The sequence below is a fragment of the Clupea harengus genome, chromosome 18 (genome assembly GCF_900700415.2).
Source record: "Clupea harengus chromosome 18, Ch_v2.0.2, whole genome shotgun sequence".
In the NCBI taxonomy this organism is placed as follows: Eukaryota; Metazoa; Chordata; class Actinopteri; order Clupeiformes; family Clupeidae; genus Clupea; species Clupea harengus.
In genome coordinates, this window is record NC_045169.1 from 23,309,817 (window position 1) to 23,332,442 (window position 22,626).

The window sequence follows — 22,626 nt, forward strand, 5'->3', positions numbered from 1 at the left end:
GCCTGACTGCTATGTTCCCAGCAAACTTGAAAAAAAGAAAATATTAAGCCATGGTTTAACTGCACTATAGGCTGAGTCCTTTAGTTTACCTGAAATGTGCACTTTATAATTTTATTTTCTACCGCCCTGTTTGGCAATGTTGGTTTTCAATAAAATAAAACATTTGCATAAAGCAAGCCAATCCACTTTTCCATGTTGATAAGGGCATTAAAATTAAAATAAAATGATGGAAAAAAATTATGAACGAAGGGACATTTAGAATAGATACAAATTTGCGATTAATCGCGATTAATTTTGAATTAACTATGACATAAATGCGATTAATCGCGATTAAATATTTTAATCGTTTGACAGCACTAATATTAATACAAGGCACTTGATTCATATATTCTTAAGTAATTAACAGTGTTTGGAAATTATCTCTATCAACCACAGCTTGCACTGATAAAGGCTAGGTAGCTAACTAGGTTAGGTAACAGACACGTTTCAGAGATGTACTCAGCAAATTCATGCTGTAAAAAGTCACATCAGATTGCTATTATCTGTTATGTTTCTACATTGCCAATTTTATTATGAAATCGATCATAACAAATGTCTAAATAAGTAACAATAAAAAATCAATAAATCTCACTGTTGTGGAAAATGGATTAATTCATGAAACAATATGACATAATTAAACCTCAATTTTTGTGCCCAGTGATCAGAAAACAAGAAAGGTGTTTACGCATCTCTTGAAAAAGGCAGATGAAATACAGCATCTGCAAAAGGATGGTGTTAATATGTCAAATCTTTTCACACTCCTGGAATGGGGGTTACCTCTCATGAGGGATCCCACGGTATTCGTACCCGGGTCTCCTTTGTTGTAGGCGGGATGCCTACTACTATGCTACGTGGAGGAGTTAGAGACTCTGTTGCAGAGACAAGGGGAAGTTCAGTAGAGCTAAGTTAAAGTCAAAAAGGTCTTTACTTAAGTCAGACAGAAGCATCTAAAAAACAGGGCAAAAAACCCAGGATACTTCCAGGCAAGGACATTTAGTCCAGGCAGTAAATTGTTACAACAAAGGGTATCCGAAAAACAGGTAACAAAGAACTTAGAAAGAACTCAAGGGTTCAACTCAGGCAAGTCTTCACAGGGATTCAAATCAAGACTGTGCACTGACACAGAAAATCAGGAGGCTTACATAGGGAGGCTAACAAGGCTGTAATAATAATATGTATAGGACAATGAACATAATGAAACAATAAGGACAAGAAACAAACATGTGCCTGGCAAACAGGAACACTAAGGGTCCCACATGGACAATAGGGGTATTACAAGAATCCAAGAATCCTGACACTATCAAAGAATAGAGCTGAACCGATGCTAATAATCGTAATAATCTTCAGCAAAACAAATTTCATCTTTATTGTGTCTTATCATAGGTCAGTGTTTTCTGTAATGGCGTATAACAGCTTTGCTTATACATAACGATCTTAATTGTTGAGCCGGCAGGGTTTTTCCTTTTCTCTACGAGACGCTTTACGAAATGATGTAACAAAATATACAACCATTGGTGGTTTGATGAAAACTGGCTGATATGCTTTGTCACACAGCTTTACTTAAATCTACTGTGCACCCAGTGGAGCTGTCATCCAGACAGAGGAGAAGACGGAACAGGCGACAGAAGGGACGTGAGTCACACTTTATTGTATGGCCTTGGATATATTGTAGTTTAGGTAAATGCAAACTGTTAAATACATTAACCCTAACCATGAATCAATTAATTAATGATTCACTGGATTTGGCCAGTATTGCTGCTTAGCAAAACCACCTTAATTTAAAATAAGGTGTAACAATATGCAACATTTAAAAAATAATGAAAAATGATCTCAACAGAGAAAGCTACCCCCGATGGTAGACAACACGTCTCGGAACCATGTGAGTTTTAATCACTTAATTGTGTGACCCCTCTCTTGTGTTTGAGTCCCATTTTCAATGCTCAGTCTGAATAGGCCTTTGTTCATTTTTTGTGAAGAATATGTTTAAAAACAAACACACACACACACACACACACACACACACACACACACACACACACACACAAAGTCTCCATATTTATATTCTGTGGCGTTAGGCTCTGCTGGATCCCAGAAGTGATTACAGTATGTAAGCTGTAGGTGAGGTAAGAAAAGAATATTGATCATGATAAAAAATCATGATAATCAGGTAAATAAATAAATACTATCATCTTATGGTATGTTTTGTCATGTTATGTTTTGCAACACCATTATATATAAGTACGGGAATCTGTTTTGCAGTTTCTGTCTAAAACTAGCTAACTAACACAGCTGGCACTGATAAAGGCTAGGTAGCTAACTAGGTCAGGTAACTAACTGACACATTTCAGAGATGAACTCAGCAAATATATGCTGTAAAAGCTCTTACATGTTCCCTGGGTTACACAGTGAATAGCCTGTCAGCTTGACAATTATTGTTCCTTCATATGACCGTAAACTTGAAGAAGAAGCCTAGGAATAACAATACAGGGCATTTCATGGACTGTAATAAACCATTTTCTTAAAGGGCCTTACACCAGGATTTTGTGTATTTTGATATTCACACAGAAGTGTGAACTGTGACCTGTTTATTTCATTACCTACCTCTCTTGTTTGAAATAATGGCATCCATTATTTGAGGGAAGCCAATGCTAGCTGTTTCCATCTGAGATACCTTGTAAAACTGAAATATTTGTAAATAAATTATACATAGATTTCTGTTCAACTTGGATTCAGTGATCAAGCAGAAACGTTTAGAAAAGGTAAGACAGCGACGATGATGAAAACGACAATTGGCGTAGGACAAATTTTGATCAGCTTTTTTTTTTTCTTTATGGGCTCTTTGTAGCCTGACGTCATATTCATAATTCTAGTCAGAATATGAGTCTGATACTGCTCCATTGGGCTGTGATTATGGGGCGTGTTTCAACCGCACCAGGCAAAAAAATGCCTCTTCGCTCAATTGGATAGACCTACAACCAATCAGAGCAACGTAGTATGTGACCAGGGCCAGCTGATAAATTCAACTTTTACCGAATCCCGTTGGAAGGACGGCAAAAACATCTTTTCGATCGACAAATGCCTTGATCTGTTCCTCTTTCAAAATGAATGCGCTGTCGAATCTACACATCTCAGCTCTCCAGCGGCAGCCATGTTTGTTGAAAACGAATTCAACCCAAGCGCTCTTTGGTGACTTGGTTGATTACGTTACTGTTGATCATCTGTCCATAGTCGTATAAAGTCTGCCCGAAAAATTTTGATTGGTACCAACAGCTTTGGTAAGGGCATAGTTCCTTCCCAACGGAGCAATGCCAGACCGAACTTCCAGACCTCAAATGTTGTGGGCGGGGCTAAGTTCGGCTGGCACCCAGGCTAGGCTTTTTGCCTTTATTCAGATAGGACAGTGAAGGTTTTTGGACAGGAAATGAGATGGAGAGAAGAGGTGGGGAGTGGGATCGGGAAATGACCGTGGTTCGGAGTCGAACCCGTGTCCCCGTGGGCGTTCAAGCCCGTATATGGTGAAAGGAATTATGTCTATATCCCAAATGTATTGGAGACTCAGTCAGATAGTGATGAATAACCAAGGTTTATTCTTTCAATGATGCGCACCAGAGGAGGAGAGAGAGTTAGATTTCACTGAGTGTAGTTCCACCTAAATCTCTTTCACTGACTGTCTCTTGGGAAATCACAGTCTTTTAACTCTTGGAAAGCAAGGTGGATACCTAAATGCTAATTATTATCTGCATCTAGTCAGGGAGGAAGCTTTGAGGGCTTTCTCACACCTCATGTAGGCCAGGAACAGAATACACATGAAAAGTTTTTACAATTCCTCACGAAATCCAAATAACACTAAAATGACCACTAGGAATGAGATATATTGAATTATTGACTATGGAATATATTTATTAAACTAACTCTCAAATGCCGGTCCCTTCATTGGTCAGGGCTGCTGCTTGTGCCACAGTGCCCCCCTTTCCAGCTCTATTCTATATGCAGATGTAAAAACATATATCTCCTACAAATTGGTAAATACAAACTTCCAATGCTCTCAATTTTCAGCGTGAAACCATATGTAAAAGAAAGAGCATTATTTTTCAGTTCAAGTAGATCACTTCCTGAAAAAAGTTCTAAGGGATGGGCTTCACATGTTTCAGTTTCCAATTGTGTATAGGAATAGCCTATATGCTGGTGTAATTATGGTTGCCTCTTTTTTGATCCATTATTGATAATGCAACCCTTACATGTACATACTTGCCATTTGACTTGGTATGACATGAAATGTGTATGACAAATTGTTAGTAGGCTATAGGGAGACAGACTGTATGAAGTTTTGGTATGTGCTGGATAGGCCTACTCATTGTACCTCTTTGTGGTTAGATGCTGCAGCTGCAGCTGGTTCAAGTCAAGCCCATTCTGAGAGCCGGACCAAATATATGATCGGAGGTAAGAAACCTTTACAGTGTGTAGCTTGTAACAACAGTGATTTAATAAGTTATTACACTTGAAGGTGTTTGACTAAAGTCTATATTCTCATGTTTTGATATCTACAGCCAGTTAGAGTGGCTCTGAAGAAGCAAACTCACATAATATCCTCCTCTCTTCAAACACAATGCTTTCTCTATTCCCCACTTCCACCTCCACCAAGTATTCATCTTGTACCTCCACTTCACCCTCCCTTGTTGTGTAGATCAGCACTTCATCGACAGGCATCGCATTCGGCTGATCGAGAGTATCTCCACGGTGGCACCCATCCTGGATCGTCTGAAGTCGAAGAATGTCATCACCCATGAGAACTACAGTCACATCCGCAGAAAGTCCACCAGTACCAAGAAAATGAGGAAGCTCTTTGAACTAGGCAGTATTCGCTCGACTACAACAGGCAAAGACTGCCTATATGATGTGCTTATGGAGCTGGAGCCCATCATCATGAAGGAGCTGAAGGAAAGGTCGTAATGCCAAGGATTGTTCGTCTATGTCACTATTAGTCAAAGTCCACCCCGTGAACAGGTGTGTGATGGCCCACCAAAACATGTGCTTGACTAGGAGTTCTCAATCCCGCCTTTAGGATCCCCCTGTTTTCCATGTGATCCCTTTATCCCTGCTTCAAGGACACCTGATTGAAGTCAGTGTAATTACAATGCTATTGATTAGCTCAATCAGGTGTGTTCAGCTAATCAAGAGTGACACTGATGATTTCAGTAAGGTATACAGAGCAGGTAAACATGGAAGACATGCAGTACAGAGTGACCAGTGCACAGACAGACTCTCCTTTAACAAAGACCAAACTTCTGTGATGACATTCCCACCCAATAAATGTGCCAGATTGTTTGGTGGGGCTCTACCTCTAGGTGTCAGCCATCTCACACATAACTAGTCATGAATATGTCAGTACTGTTGGTGTGAACACTAGCAGCATCTAGATCCACCAGAGCCCTCACACAAGATAATGACCAAGTGTGGCTTCAGACAGTGATTTGCATGATGGGGAAGATTTGTCTCAAGTATATTTTTTATCATTCCATGTTCCATATCAAGCTCTGTGTGTAACTGAAACATATCATAATCGTCTGCCCATAAATTAATGTATAATGAATTTTTTTTTCAACTTCTTTGATGGGATTATAGGTATTACATTCAGTTAAATCTGGAAATTGAACATTCCAAGGTAAATCAAATTAGTACACCTTGTTTTTTTGCCAACTCCCAAAGAGGGGTGTTTGGGAATTAAAAAAAGGAATTTACTGTAAATATTTAAGGCAAAACAACCTGTGCCCTGAAAAACAGATGAACAACACAGTATGTCCATAATATTACTATTGATGTAAACAATGATACTCTCTCCAACGTTTGGCCATATCATTTTATAATTTCATCATGAGAGAAAGAACACTTACCTGGTGTGAGGTTAAGTGTATGCTGTATTTAGATGCGTGAATACAGATTTTGTGCCTAATGTTGTGCCTAGTTATTGTGCCTAGATATTGTGCCTAGAAAGTTGCCTAGTTTGTGCCTGGAAATTGTGCCTAGTTTGTGCCTAGTTTGTGCATACTGTTTGTGTTTTGATTTATGTTTGTTTATTTTGTGTGCGCATATTTTGGGGATGATACCGGAGAGTCCTCCTTTTAAATAAATATGAATATTTTTGTATATAAAAAGCCACCATCTCCTGCACCCTTCTTCCTGACTACACCACCCACTCCAGTCGCCCACATCCCAAAACGTGGGTTGACCACCTCGGTCCCTCACAGGCCTCACTCATGACTTCTGTTCCTCCTCAAAAACAGAGAGAGGCATCATGTGTCCAACAGAGGGCCCCATAGAAAAGAATAATAATCAAATCAAAATTGAGAACCTGATATTTTGATATTTAACATCACGGTGACAAATACTGATAAGTGTCAGATCACTCAAATAGGTGAGACTATTCTTATCTTAACATTGTGAAAATAGATATTTCACTTTCAGGATTCTGATACATACTTAACGTTTTGAAAAACTGATCAAGGTCATACTCCATCACCGGATGGTATTCAATAAAAAATATAGACCCTCTTGGATATGATATAATATATCATTTAAGCAGCTTGGACAGTAAGTGGCATAATCAGAACACAAATGAACACTGAACACCTATGCATCTATATCACCAAAGCTGTAATGGTGTATTATTAGATCCAGATATAAATGGGGTGATGAAAAAGTGTACAGAACTGTGATCCTTCAGAACTGTGATCCTTCAGAACTGTGAACCTTCAGAACTGTGATCCTTCAGAACTGTGAGCCTTCAGAACTGTGAACCTTCAGAACTGTGATCCTTCACAACTGTGATCCTTCAGAACTGTGATCCTTCAGAACTGTGAGCGATGGACTCAGCAACCAATGATTGTTCTGGATACACGGCTGTTCTCACTGACCTAACAAGTAGCAACAGCCTCAACCTTACTGTGTCTATTAGCATTCAATAAACACACAGTCACTTGATTTGTGTTTTGGTCCTTTCAGATTGTAGCAGTGTGGCGCCTGTGTTAATGAACGAATGTAAATGTTCCTGTTATATTTAGGTATGAGCAAGGTTTTCTTTTCCATATTAGAATAGAGGCTCTGATGTTCACAGTCAAATAAGCATTAATTACAAGCTTGTTGCTACCCCAGTGTAACCCCTTTTCCCCTAGTGATATTAAATACACAAGAGTTACACTCTAATTAAACAGAACAGAAAATCCTCAGTTCCCAGCTGTTGTTGGTGAGTGGGCTGGACTTCCTGTCTACCACCTCTTCTACGATTTTCAGTAATAGAATTATACACGGTAAGTATTGTATGTATCAACTAAGTAATAACAAACTAATAAGTACAACGGGCATAAATCAAACAAAACAGCGCGGTGCCTCCACTAAGGAAATGCTGTACCAGTGTACCTGGCAGGAAATATGCAAATCCTCAGATACAATTACAATGGGAGCAGTAATGGAAAAGAGTAGCTCCTAATACCAGTGCTTTCAGTCAAACAATAGTGATTTATAGGCACACTGATGAAATGTTTAACAAATAGGTAACATGTATTACAGTGCATGAAATGCCCTGTATTGTTATTCCTACTTTTCTTATTCTTTTAACTTCTTATTATTCTTACGACCAATTTCTGCGATTAATTCAGCTCAAACCGTTTAGCGTAGAAACTTTGTTCAAACTTTGTCCCTCAGGTCTTGTAAAGGTCCATAGACTTACATTGGGCCATTGTGACATCATAATAGGGTCATTAAACTGCTTTGCACCTGTGCTTCAATTAAATTAAATTTTATTGATATAGCGCCATAACAATACAATTGTCTCTAGGCGCTTCACTGACGCCTGCACCAATTCCAAGGCTCCTCTTCTCTCTGTCCCTCTCAATTCAACTGTATTGAAATGGCTTGTTGTTTAGAATTCACTCCTAATGCTTCAGTATTCAAAAGCTCTATAGATCCCATTACTCTTCTAAGAACACCCAAAATAACACAGAATACTTGTCAAATACATGCAAGAATGCAAGTCTGTGTGTATCCGACTGCATGAGGTAAAAGCAGTTGCTAAAGAAAGGAAGTTACAAAGATGGGAAGGAACAAGATTTTGCATAAACTCCACAATAGTTTGGCAGCAACATGCTGCACTGTGTTATAATAGAATGCATTTTGTATTTTGTAAAGATAAAACAATTGAAATATAGAACAAAAAATAAAACAGCCAAAATAGAATAGCTGTACATACATGAATATAAATATTAAGCTTTATTTACCCACAATGCTGTTCAGAGGTCCCTGTTCCATCCACGTAGCAATGCCATGGACAACTTCCACGTGTTTAATTGTCCCAATGCCAAACCACTGGCATACATAGACCCCATCATCAGAGGTCACATAACCACTAGCTCTCTCTTCATGGACAGTAATTATGTGTTAGAGTGGGCTGGTGAACCTTACTCTATCTGTGGGTTAGGGTTCAGGACTATAGTTGTCTAAAAGGTCTAAATTATTGTGTCTGCAAGATAGTGATGAAGAATATGAAGTATATGAAGAGCCATCATTGTTTACAGAGGAAGAATATGTAAACAAATATGATGATTTTATCTAACACCCTGATCATTTCTTTTTTGAAAATGATTGATAAGTATTTCTTGTCATCTGTGAAACAAATCTGTCCTGTAAAAAGTTTTAGCCATCAAAACAGATCTCAAAAACCTTTAGTATGTGTAAGCCCCATTACATTACTGTATGTATGTTTAAAGACGCTTGAGCTTTGTTTATAACTGATCAGAAATATCATCCCTTTAAGTGCCTGCCCTTTGTTTATAACTGTTCAGATAATCATCCCTTTAAGTGCCTGCCCACAGACCAGTGTGTCTTCAGGACAAGATGGAGGCCAAATCCTGTCCTGGTGAAACTCCTGATGAAAAGAATACTACACTTCTTCCCTGGAATCCAGGAGAAGTATAAGTGCCCTGTCTCTTGGATCTTCTACAGGTGTTTTTTTTGTTGTCCTATGTGATCTCCTATTTGACGTGCTCACCTTCTCCAGGTGAGGAGTGTTCTGGAGGGGGCGGAGGGTGTCATCTTGGAGTCCTACGGCACTGGGGACATCCCAGGGTCTGACTGGTTAAGAAAAGCTCTCAGTGAGGCCAAGAGCAGGAAGGGGCTGATGCTGAACTGCACCCAGGTCTACAGAGGCAGCACCAGGTCCAAATACGTCATGTCTCACTCAAATGCTCAATCCGGTTTCTTCTTACTTGCAGACTTAACGCGCATTATCTGGTGAAATACACATGGTCACCCGATTGACTGACAGTGGTACAGGAGGTAGAGAAGTCGTTTAGTAATCAGAAGGTTGCTAGTTCGATTCCCTGTCGAAGCGTCCTTGAGCAAGACACTGAACCCCTAATTGCTCCTGATGTGCAGTGTGCCATCAGTGTAAATGTAAAATGTGTATACATTGTAAGTCGCTTTGGATAAAAGCGTCTGCTAAATGACTAAATGTAAATGTCTATTTGGGTCCTCTTGAGGCCTTCCTAAAGAATGTAGGAGAGCTGTGTTCAGACCTCACCAGCCTTAATGTTGCAGTTACCCATAATTCATTGATCTGGATGTTATTCCTGAGCAATTGAGAAAAACTGTAAAATGCTCCTTATTGGCTTCCTCTGACATATCCTCTGAGTCAGGCTCTTTGGTTCACTTCCTGTCTTTCTCACAGATCTTAAAGGAGGCGGGCTTTGTGAACGGATATGACATCACGCTTGAGGCAGCTCTGGCCAAAATTATTTGGACACTCAAGATTATCCAGGACCATGAGAAGAGAATTGAGGTTTGTTTACTTTTGCTTGAACTGAATTTGAGACTAAAATGTAGTGTTTAGTGAAGTGAGTTGTTGTGATGTAGCGCTTGCAGGACAATTAACTGCATTTTAGGAAACGTTATGGACACTGTTTTTCCTGAGTGGTGTAAACTGCATAATAGAAAGTTGTTCTTGCAGAATTGATATCAAACATTAGCATGGATACCAGACCGAACTTAGCCCCGCCCACAACATTTGAAGTCGGGAAGTTCGGTCTGGCATTACTCCATTGGGGAGAAATTATTTTCGGACAGAAACTGCCGGACCAATCAAATTGTCAAGGCGGGCTTTATACGATGATGGACAGATCATCGACAGTAAGGTAATCAAGCACGTCACCAACACATGAGTTGAATTCGCTTTCAACAAACATGGCTGCCGCTGGAGAGCTGAAATGTATAGATTCGAGTCCATTTAGACATTGACAGTGCATTCATTTTGAAAGAGGAACAGAGAAACGCGATCAAGGCATTTGTCAATCGAAAAGATGTTTTTGCCTTCCTTCCTACGGGATCCGGTAAAAGTTTAATTTATCAGCTGGCCCTGGTCACATACTACGTTGTTCTGATTGGTTGTAGGTAACCAATTGAGCGAAGAGGCATTTTTTCTCCTGGTTCGGTTGAAACACGCCCCATAATCACAGCCCAATGGAGCGATATCAGACTCATATTCTGACTAGAATTATGAGTAAGACATCGTCAGGCTAATCAAACATGACATCATTGATGAATGTCAATATTGCATCATAGAGACACTGTTCATTATGGGTACCCTCAGTTATCTATGTGATCTGCATGCCACTGTTTGTATGATCACTGGGACAGATGCAAGTAAACATCCTGTTCCGCAATAAAGTAAATAAATATGAATATAAATACTGTTAAAGAGTAAAATAGGTAAAGTTATGAATTTAATAAATATGATGATTGCGTTCCGTAGGAATAAAGTCTCTGAGTAGAGATGTGGTTGGTTTTAACAGATATCAGATTGAACTTCTGTGAACCAACCATCTCTCTGTCTTTCTTTATACATCTTCTACATGTTCTTCACTCTATTTCTATCTGTTTGTACTCCTACACACTCACATGCCTCTATTCTGTGTCCTCTGTTTAGTTGGTGTGGATAAAGGAGCTGAGAATGAACCTTGTTATCAACTGCTAGCAGAAACTCCCAAGAGAACACTACTAAATGAGCATCGGGTTGATGAATGATGGGCTGTCTGACTCCAGCGGGGCAATAAAGAAAATCTTTCATTACATCAGCTGATGTATGTTTCGAACATTTAAAAATGCCCTCACAGTGAAATTAGGCAAAAGTACATGTGAGGCTGGGGTACATTGAAAAACCACTAAAGCCACCACCAAGGGTAGCCTACAATACAAATCAAGTTGAATTTGTAAGATCGCAGTGGTGAAATAATAATAAAAAAAATGAAACAAGAAAAACATAGTGTGTCATAGGCTACTACACTATTAGATCTAGATTTCCATGACCTAATTCACTCACATGATTTGTAAGGCGCGATTCAGTGTGTAAAATGGGTCCAGATTCTACATCTGCAAGGTTTATGGAGAATCACATTTGCCAAAGTCTGGTTGGGCTGATTCCCTTCACTGTGATCCAATGATAAAGTGCCACAACCCAAGTGTATTACAACTGATGAGAGCGAGGAGACACAATGTATTATGTTGATGCAAGAAAAAAAAGAAATAAATGACTTACGTGACTATATAACTACCCAGGCTAAATAGCCCTTACACCTATAATTTGCCTTTGGCGCACTGAAGACCAAGTCTGTCAAGTGAGGGTCTCTCTCTATCTCTCTCTCTTTGTTCAATTAAGGTCAAATACACTTGCTTTATTTACATGACCATAAGAAACAGGATAGCCAAAGCTCACTCGGGGAACAACATACTTGCATAGGCTATGTAAGAATATGCATGTCACATATGCAATCTTAATATCTAGGTAGAAGTATCTCTATTCTGTTAAAGAACTGATAATGTTGTGTCATTATTAATAGTAGGTCTATTCTATTAAATAACTGATAATGTTGTGCCATTATTTTTAGTAACTCTATTCTGTTAAAGAACTGATAATGTTTGTCATTCTAATTATGTTCTGTTCTGTTTTCTTGCTCTCAAAAATGGTGAGTATATCTAGAATTACACCAAAGCAGTTGTGGGTCAAAGGTTAACACCTGCTTCAATTGCTGCTCTTTTTCAGTAAATATTGCTTTAGATAGCAAACAACACACTGGGTCATTAAAGGCAAAGTCCATGATTCTGGCAAAAGGTTGTTGATATTTCAGCTCAACAGCCAATCATATACACCACCTTCTTCTGTACTCATGAACCCATGTTGTTGATCTATTTGAATAGTGTAGGGCTCGTCGAAGCTACTTTGTATGTTTTCCATGTCCATAGTCAGGACTGTGCAGGGACACAGGAGTTTTGTTTTGATTAAACAAACTGGGTGGACAGCTAAACGAAAGTGAGAAGTACTTCACTGAATTTGACAAAGGTGTAGTGGATTATAATCAATCTCTGAGGATGTCCTCGGGTGTAGCATGGACCTACAGCAGAGGGAAGGAGCAGGAGATACTGCTGTGAGGGCGCCCTCTGGTGGAGGATATGTGTAAAAGACAGAACAAAAAAAAGAGAGTAAAGTTACCACCAGCAGAAGAGACTACTAGAGGGGGAGTATTTTAAGAAATCTGCATTAGTAATTCTCAGCAGGACTATGAAAACAGCAACATCACTAAATCAGTCAATAGCCCAGTCTGTGAGAGAAACAGAGATCATGTCTAGCCTGATAAATGAAAAGTATATTTTTGGATAACCTGCCCATTCAATATATATACCTATAAAGATGCATCTAATTTTATAATAGAAAATATATTTATTTTTTAATTCTGTGTCTTAGTTGTCTGGGAAATATTTGCGGTGATATTTCTTTTTTCTTTATCTCAGGTGTGTCAGATCTCCTCAATATGGTGGACAGGTGCTAGAATGACACTTTTCTATGACCCTCATTCTCAATCTTATGTGACTCTAGACTTTAATACTCCAATACTGAATCGTGTTGCCGGTGTTGGTTGAATTAGATTGTTCATATCTCTTTAAGAGAAGTTGCCATAATGAAAACCACTGAAAACTAGTGAAGTAGTGATTTGGTCGACGTTGGCACATCTGGTGAAAATAACAGACTGTGATGTTCTTTAACAGACTGTTTAACTGTTCACCAACGTAAAGTAGGTTTACCATAATCGCTTAGGATTTAACATCGTTTGTATGTGTTGCAAATATCTTCTTTTGGATTCTTATAAGACATCTGCTTATAAGACAGTCTGCTTGTGACGCTGCAATTATCCGTAAACACAGAGGTTGACATCAAAGTGCCACTTTTGAATCTAACAGGATGTGGCCCACGACGTAGGCTACAGAGGGAGTTGATGATGTGGGCATCTAAATGAAAAAAAAAAACTCGAGAATATCCTACTTTTATCTGCTTCATCAAGTTGCAGGTAGGCTATGTTTCGTATTATTCTTCTGTTTAGCGGCTGATACTTTAAATAGACTATGCCAAAAATGTCAAAATTCCATTTTATATTATTTTCTCAATATCAACGCCCAGTTCAACTAAACATGATGGTAGTCCGAGAGCGGACTAAGCACCATACCTGCCAAGTCTCCCGTTTTCCCGGGTTTATCCCGTATTTCTGAACCATCTCCAGCCCCCCTCCCGTTTTGTAATTTCTCCCGGTAATCCCCCGTATTTTACGAGGTCCAAACGTATTTTATTAATAATCGAATCAAAATGTTTGTCCAATGAGCTAAAGCTGTCAGATCATGTATGAAATGCAATCATGTCTTACACAATAAATACAATATACCATTTTCAACCCATTTGTCAATCTGGTAACCTACATCCTATTGCACATGTAGTGAGATGAATTCACCATGCTCACGTCACTGCACTCGTTCAGCACACCTGAGTAATTAGTGGCCATTGCTTGGGTGTGGCTATAAAAGCCTGGAAGTGTGCAATATCTGGAGATTGTGAATCGCTACCTCCTGTGCAGAGTGGCTTCCTGTTTCTTCCGCGGTAGGTTGCCTTCGCCTCTAAGCCAGTTGCGTGGAATTTATATCACACTGTGGACTAACTTCGTCCTTTATTGTAGCCTGGTGTTGTGATCATCTCCTCCTTCGCTGACCTCGAGAACGGTGGTTCACTCTAGTTCCAGTGAGGACGCACGTTCCCGCGGCAGCCTGTGTCTCCGAGTAACGTGGGTATTTTATTTAAATCTCCCTATTGCCATTATTCTACCTCCGTTAGGTTTTTAATTATGATTTGTGTTCTGCAGACACAACCCGGCCTGGTGGAGGGCTGGAGTCACCACACGAGCTGCTGTCTTGTCTTGTCGTTGTTTTGGTTTATACGAGTTGTTTTGCGGTCCGTGTTTTATTTCAGTACCTGGTCATAGTCGTGCACAGCACGCGTTTATTCCTGTGTTCTGTTTATATCGTTTGCATGTGTATAGTTCTTTTAGTACTTCAGGTATCCTGTGAGAGGGGAATCTAACTTGCCTGTAGTTTCCCTGTATATGTGTGTTTGCCCTACAGCTGGGGTCGACTGGTGTTTTCATATTTCCTTTATCCCCTTTTGTTTGTATGAGCAGGCATTGTGCTATCCTGGAGGGGGGCTAGTCACCTGGTGGTGGAGTCCCGTCAGTGCATATTCACGCGTGATCATTGGTTGCTGTGTGGTTGCTGTGTCACTCTGGTCACTTTTCGTGTGCCGTGTTTGCCTTCACAAGGGTGGTGTGAGTCCTGAAGCACACTTCCCAGTTAGCCTGCTGCCCCTCTAAGGTAAGTCTCTGCCTGCTATAGTTTGTTTCCATTTAATTCCCTTCCCTAGCGTGTTTGTCAGCCCTGAATCTCAGGGTGCTGATTGTTTAAGCCCTTTTATTCATTATTAAATAAATGCCTTTTCTACTTTGACTAACCTCTCAGTCTGTCTAGGTCCATCTCTCCCTCTATAAGCATACACCTCATAATTACATATCTTTATAATAAATAACATATTGTGGAATTCACGACTCTTGTGTGGTGTGTTTCGAACCTGTTCTTAAGGGCTGATGTGCCTATTGGGACATTTAGTTTAAATATTCTCTGGGTGCAATTCCCAGGGTGGCGTAGTTGGCTACTTAAACAGGGCTGTGGGGTTCCCCCTTATAGCGCCTGTTACACACAGTTGATCTTTATGCGCAGGCTATTTATACGCAGGCTTTATGCGAAGTTGAAATTGAAAATGGCAGAAGTCGACGCCGGTGTACCACAGAAGAAAGTGAAATATTTTTGAAAATTTAAGTTTCCATACATATCGAACATTCATCAATATAATAGTCATGCTCTTTGCAAAGCTTGTCGTATCGATATCAACATAGGGCACGGCGGTAAGAATGACGTCCGTCAACCTGTCAAGTCTCAAAAACATATCAGCAAGGAGTTACCTCAGGAACAGAGAGTGGACAGATTCTGGGGCCTGGTAAGGAAAGATGAGCACTTCAGACAGCAGAGGACTTTCAGTATGGTTAAAAAAATAGTTACAGAGAATAGGACAAGTTTGAACAACAGCGCTTTGTGCTCTCTTGTCTTGCAAAATAAACTATACTAAGCCTCCTTTAAATTACACCCCATCTAAGAAAACACTTAGGGCAGCCAAGTCAGCCTGCCACATATACAATACGACAAAACAGTAGTTAACTTTTAACTGCTATTCTGTATAAATCCATATAGGATTTCTTTGAGATTGTATGCCTGGTAAAATCTTTGTTTCGAATCTCATAGTTTCTCCTCAATTCTGTATCACTGACTCTTTGTGCCCCCCTCTCTTACACACAGACACAAATATACACTGACTCAAGCACACATACACGCGCGCGCGCGTACACACACACTACTACTGGCCATTGTTTAAAATTATAATGCATATCCTGAGACCTGTGCGAGGCTTACATCAACTGTTTCTGTGATGTTCATATGAATGATTTTGTTGTAATACAAAAAGTCATGAATAAATTATAAGGTATTGCAATAGCAAGTTCTTAGAATAATAAATAAGTGATTGTGAATAAATTCATTGTGAATACATACAAATAATAAATTCGTTTTGGTCAATAAATATAGTTATTGTGTATGTGTACTGAAGACTACATTATACATACGTTGTCTATAAATACTTGTGTAATGTTTTCTATCTGTAAACATGGAGCAGTTCAGTGTGTGAAGCAGGAGAGGTCACTGACTGATGTTAGACCAAAAGACAAAAGTGAAACTAATTCTGATTGGCCAGGGCAGCCACTGCCACACACACCCAAAATGATAGGAGGAGCAGGGGCCATTAAAACATCTTGATCAGCACATACACACCAAGATGCTTCATGAACCACCTCCATTGCTGAACGGGACGACAGCAATGAACTTCTTATCTACACATCCAGCCTCCTGACTCTTGTTTATAAGTTTGAGACTCAGGGGTATAGGCCACAGAGGGAGTTGATGATGTGGGCATCTAAATAAAACAAACTTAGGAATATCCTACTTTATTCTGCTTCACCAAGTTGCAGGTAGGCTATGTTTCGCATTCTTCTTCTGTTTAGCGGCTGGTACTTTAAATAGACTATGCCAAAAATTTAGAAATTCCATTTTATATTATTTTCTCAATATCAACGCCCAGTTCAACTAAATATGATGGTAGTCCGAGAGCGGAATAAGCACCGCGTGAAAAAAAGGTGTATCCAGGAGTTTTAGGACAAAGTAAATACCCGTCAAAACCTGCTTGGCCTTTTAAATGATAATAACAGTAAATGGTCTGAGAGGTGTTTTACATTTAGGTTAACATTACCTCAAGAGGAATTGGTGTTGGGACTTGTAAAGCAATGCTCTTAAGCTTTGTTTCGTGTGTTTAATGCAGTATTTGGGAAGAGAGCTCATCTTAACATTGGGTCTGTCTCAGCAACGCTTATGAATCTTTGGCTGAGCAGTCCGGAAGGAAAATGTCAGTCATGAATGTCCGTCGCCACACAGACATTCTAAAGTGTGTTCAGAAGGTGTCGCAACCACTGTCTGCACTTCGGAGCGTTAACTACTTACCAAGTCTATGCACGATGTGATAGGCTAGTGCGAAGTGAAGTGTGAACTGTGTGAGTTAATGTGCTTTGTAATTTCAAGGGGAATTGTATCGTTTCACTCTAGCATTTTTTCTCTTGCTTAGATTAGGTGGATTTCAGTTGTTATCTGCGCTATTGAGAAGAATGGTGGTGAACCAATGCTTGGTCCATATGATAAATTAAATAATCAATAGGCCTACCCCTTCGTGTTTAAACAGCGTTGAGATATTAATGATTTGAAATGACGTGGTGGCTTCCCTGTACAGCACATTTAGCGAGCTGGGGCATCATAAACGAACACGTTTAGGTAGCGTGTTTTATGCAACTTCATTATTGGTTCATGAATGCCAAAGCTCCGTCAATACGAACAATACGTCCAAAGATGTAAAGTGTCCAAACTCTGTCCGCCGTACACTATGCAGTATTTCGTGAGGCTATGAATAATTACATAGGACTCTGGCGTGCTCCCCTCTACAATACAACTTTGTGTGATTGATGCATGATATATGTGTAACAGAATAGGAAAAAATATTCTTGAAGAGTCAAAAAGTGTTTGTTCACAGTATTTGTATTTATTCAATACATTGTGGTGTTCAAAAACTGACCACTGAGATGAATCTTTTAAAGTGCTGAGTGCCACAAAGCATAACATTTGTGGACTTAAAATGTACAAATTAAATCACAGGTCACATACATAATAAATAATAAACAGATGCATTAATGTTTTCAAAGCATAAAGAAAACCAAACACATTTGGTTAACATTTAACGGCTCAAAAAGTACAGAATTTCTAAAGTGATTCAGTCTATTGGGGACTTGTGTGCAGTGTCTTCATCTGTGTACGTGTGCAGCAGTCTACCTGTATTCAAGCAAACTCCACCTTCACCCTCTGCAGAAGCTCAAGAGACAAAAGCACCTCTGTCATCATGGTCACCAAGCCCCCACTGCCCCTAGGCCTGTTCATCTCCTGCTGGGACACATAACAACATAGCGACAATACCGTTATCAGCGTTCAAAAATCTTTCTGAGTCAGCTTCAACTTCTGATAAACACCGTTGTGTTTTCCATGACACTAACACTGTTGACACTGGCGTTGTCTGCTGCATATCCAGACATGTATTTCATATCTAGACCAGACATATCTAGTTTAGCCAGCAGCGGGTTTGTTATAGCCTCTGAAGTTTCGTTGCTGTCACTGTAAAAATCCAACAGGGCATGTTGTACACCTTCTTCAAAGTGCAAATATCTCAGTAAAATTGGTAAACCCAAGGCGGGCAGTTGCCCAGGGCCTCAGCCACCAGTAATTAAAATAAATAACTTGTCATTGCAAACGAATGACAATTCATAATAAGCATTAAAACACAATTCTTTAATTCTATTCTTTATAACTAAATTTGATTTTAAATCCATCATGAAACCTATGATTCCAGATCATGTGACCAGAGGTGGTGCGTTCCATTGGGCAATGGCGGGATTTGCCATCAGGAGGGCCTCGCCGTACTTCCAAGTTTTTTTTATAAATTTGTTTAAGAATTTAAATAAATCAATTGTCATTTCAAACAAATGATAATTCATAATAAGCATGAAAACACGATTATTTTATTTTCTGTATCAGCCTAAAATGTATTTTAAATCCATCATGGAAAAAATATTCCAGGTCACGTGACGTTTCTGTCACAGACAATTTGTCTTGTGGTCGCAAAGTTAAGCATGAAACAAATTCTAAGTGGCAGTGAGAAAAGAAAGAGGAAAAGGAAGGATGAGAAGTTCAGAGAGAAATTACCTAAGGTAACACAATATTTCCAATCAAGAATTTGTCCGTGGAAGTGGACATTTCTGATAATGTTTCAAGTTCATCTGATAATGAGTGCTGATGAGCCAAGTTTAGCTAATGCTAGCAGCAGCAGACAAACAGCTACAACAGCACCAACTAACCCTGCCTGCCTTGTTTCTACAAAGGGGGAGCCATCATGTACCACAGCTCATAGTCATATGTAGATGTCTATGCCACAGCTGCCCATATCCTGGACAATGACACCTGCACTGACGACGCGCATGATACTCCCAGTGTCATCATCACTGCTCAAACACAGCTGGATGATAGCTGGATGTCACCAATGCGAGTAACAGCAATGGCATTCAGAGATCAGTGAAGACCCAGCAATATGGCGTGACAAATTAACAGATAGAGAGAGAATGATTTGGAACTTTCAGTTGAAAACATTCATTAGAAGTATAAAGAATTCTTAGCCCAGGGCCTCCAATTTACTAAAGCCGCCCCTGGGTAAACCTTACACAGCTCAGCAGCCGAGATTTTGTAATCCAACGGCGACGTACCTTCTCGAAAACATTTTTTGAGTGAAGAGATATCTGCGGCACCTCTGTTACTTTTATGCTTCTCTGTTCCCGCATGTCTTTCCATGGCAGTTTCACCCTGACTGCTTATGTCAACATCACAGTGACAGAGAGTTCAGAAGCCATGAAAGGAGTCTTGACTGCTTTTTTAAATAAAAACATGTTCTTTTGTCCATTCTGGGTTGAACGACGTCTGACGTTTTGGCATGTTTTCTTCTATGTGTTAACTTTCTGTCAATGTAGTGTTAAATTAAACTGTAGTTGCGTGTTGGTTTCAGAGGATCAGAGTAAGAGACCGCCAAATGAAGCACTTAGTTGAACAAGTTGAGTTTTACTGGTATATAGTCACACAATTACAGTCTGGCTGCGTTCACACGAGAGCTCTGTCACCCAAGACTGGAGAATGCATTCTAGCTTATACATAGAGAAATTAGTCTTTTAAGTCCAGCTTCACTGAGGTTACTTCCTGGGGGCCTTCAGGTATACGCCTCTCTGGGACTTTATGTTCTAGTAATGGCAATTATGTTTCTGTTCTGTTCTGTTCTGTTCTGTGAGCCTCTGTCCTCCCTTCTGCAGATGGCCATTATCTGTAGGCCACTGACTTGACCTTGTACCCGGCCATTGTATCTTAGGCCTCTCTGTCTGCAAAACACATGGCAGGGGGAGACGAGAATCCTCTCCCACACTACAGTATACTTATTTCCAACTGCATATATTTGTTAATAGAAATAAGCTGTTTAATAATTTCGTACTGAACTGAATTTATCTTACAGTAGCCAACAGCGTAGATAAGACATAGCCAGCACATGGAGCCGTGTTTACGTTTTTAACCTATAATATAGGGTTAGAACCTAACCTAAGCCTATCAGATATTTATTTGAGACCGCTTTTAGCCAATCATTTGTTAGACTGCGTTCCAGCAAAATATTCTAGAGCTCTTTAGACCCAGTGCAACTCCAAAAAGGAGGACAAATACACGTCCGGATTGATGCTGCGTTGGACGCCGGACAGGGCATTGAAAATCTGGACTGTCCGGCCTAAATCCGGACGTCTGGTCACCCTAAACAGTGCACAACTGGCAGGTGACAGCTGCAACACGCTCCGTGTTAAAAAGGCCTCATAGTGGGGCGGATAACCTGAACAATTGTGCATTTTGTGATAAAAGCGTGAACATTGGTACACATAGCCTATAGCCAAAGACAGTCCAAAATGATTTAGATAATTAGTAGTTTTCAGATCAATTTTCTTATTATTATGGAATATAATATGATGTTGATGATCTTGTTGGTTAAATTTAGTCATCATACATAGTTTTTGGAATTTTATACTTAAAAAACATATTTAAAATGAATAACAATTAAAGGTGGTAGCCATGATTAGCAAGGAATTTGTAATAGCAATAAAGTTACGTATATTGCATATGATTTGGATAACTTCAATATTGAATCATACATTTTGTGACGCAGAATTAAAATAAGTAATGTAACATTAGTCCAGAATCTTTTTTTGTTCTCACAAATCAAGGCCATTTACCTACAGATATCAAGTTACATGTTGGTGTCACCTCCAAGTTAAAATTCATCTGAGATGTATGACTTGACTGTTGCAACAAACCCCGTGTTCATATTTGTCATATGTTCTAATTAGGCTTCCAAGTAAATATATACAATTTACGTTAAATTTAGATTAAATTCCATATCTAAAATTAAGAAAAACTCTTTAAATATTTTTCCCCCTAGTGATACCCTGTTCTACATAAATAGTTAACGTGCTAACGCCAGTTCGAAATGGTAGGTTGCTGTTGGTATGAGACTGTACTTGGTAGGAAGATACCACAGATATGTGCTATATTTTCGCTAATGCACTGTAAACTATATAATTTTTTTCAAAACTTGTTGTCCTTTACTGAAAAATGAAAGGCTATTTTATCTCCTCCGTAACAGTCATTTTCTGAATGCCTCTATGAAGGGGTAGAATTATATGTTTCAGAAACTTTCTGAAAATGTTCTCAGAGTAGACGGCAATAAGACTGAGTTGTTCACCTTCCTCTCAGATGCTTTGCTCAGATGGCTTGATGTTGTGCTGGAGGATGAACAGCTTGTTGTCACAGATGATGTAGCAGTCACGCAGACCCGTAGCTGATCTGTCCTAAATTTCTCCATGCACCCTGCATGTTATTACCCGCATGTTATTACATGTGGCTCATGCAGCACAGCATGGTCACCAGAGACCTATGATCTGTTGATACCGATGTTTTGGTTTTGGCGGTGGCAGCAGCTCAAGGTCTAAAGCCAGCGGATGAGCTTTGGTTGGCATTTGGTACTGGAAAAAGTGAAATGAAATCTCAGGTGGACTTGGGCCTGAGAAGGCACGTGCTCTTCCTGTGTTTCATGCATTGACTGGCTGTGACACAGTATCAAGCTTTTCTGAGGAAAAACTGGCTCCCTGAGATAAGGATCCTTGTCTGCCCTGCTCTGAGAATTCTTTATAGAGTAGTTGGAGATCTTGTCCCCTAGATAAGGATCCAATTCTTTGATGGCAAAAGCATGACCAAACCTGCCCAGCCCTAAGCAGACTTGCAGAATGTCATATTTTAACCTACTTATGACTGTATTGTTGAATAATGTGTGTATTGCTGGTACTGGAACATGGACACGTCTTACACTTTCAGTTGGAAACTGAGGTCTACTTTATTTGCCTGTTGTCTTTGAGCTGCCTGAGAGTCACCTGATAGGCTTTAAAGAAGGATGTCATTCCAAGAATGTCAATATGAATGTCGGCGACAGTGGTACAGGAGGTAGATAAGTCGTTTAGTAATCAGGAGGTTGCTAGTTCGATTCCCTGTCAAAGTGTCCTTGAGCAAGACACTGAACCCCTAATTGCTCCTGATGTGCAGTGTGCCATCAGTGTAAATGTAAAATGTTTATACATTGTAAGTCGCACATATGTAAGTCGCTTTGGATAAAAGCATCTGCTAAATGACTAAATGTAAATGAATGTCATATTGCCTCAGTACTTGTATTCTGTGCAATGACAATAAAGTTGAATCTAATCTAATCTAATCTAATATTTGCCTAAGGTTGCTATTCAACTAATTTGCAAGGAAAACATCACAGACTTCCTGTTCTGCCTCTTCTTCAGCTCTTTGAAACATCGAACTGGACTGAATCCACACAGGATTAAATCAAGTAGGATCTGC

At 39.6% G+C, this 22,626-nt stretch overlaps 2 long non-coding RNA genes across 2 annotated transcripts; both read left to right on the forward strand.

Annotated features, from left to right (window-relative positions):
- Positions 1–1,592: 1,592 nt before the first annotated feature.
- LOC116224542 lies at positions 1,593–4,481 on the forward strand. Its single transcript, XR_004165627.1, has 3 exons — positions 1,593–1,671; positions 1,877–1,918; positions 4,414–4,481. It is a non-coding gene; the product is annotated as an uncharacterized LOC116224542 (long non-coding RNA).
- A 9,417-nt stretch (positions 4,482–13,898) lies between these two features.
- LOC116224544 lies at positions 13,899–14,724 on the forward strand. The gene is made up of 3 exons (XR_004165630.2): positions 13,899–14,005; positions 14,082–14,186; positions 14,580–14,724. It is a non-coding gene; the product is annotated as an uncharacterized LOC116224544 (long non-coding RNA).
- Positions 14,725–22,626: the final 7,902 nt, after the last annotated feature.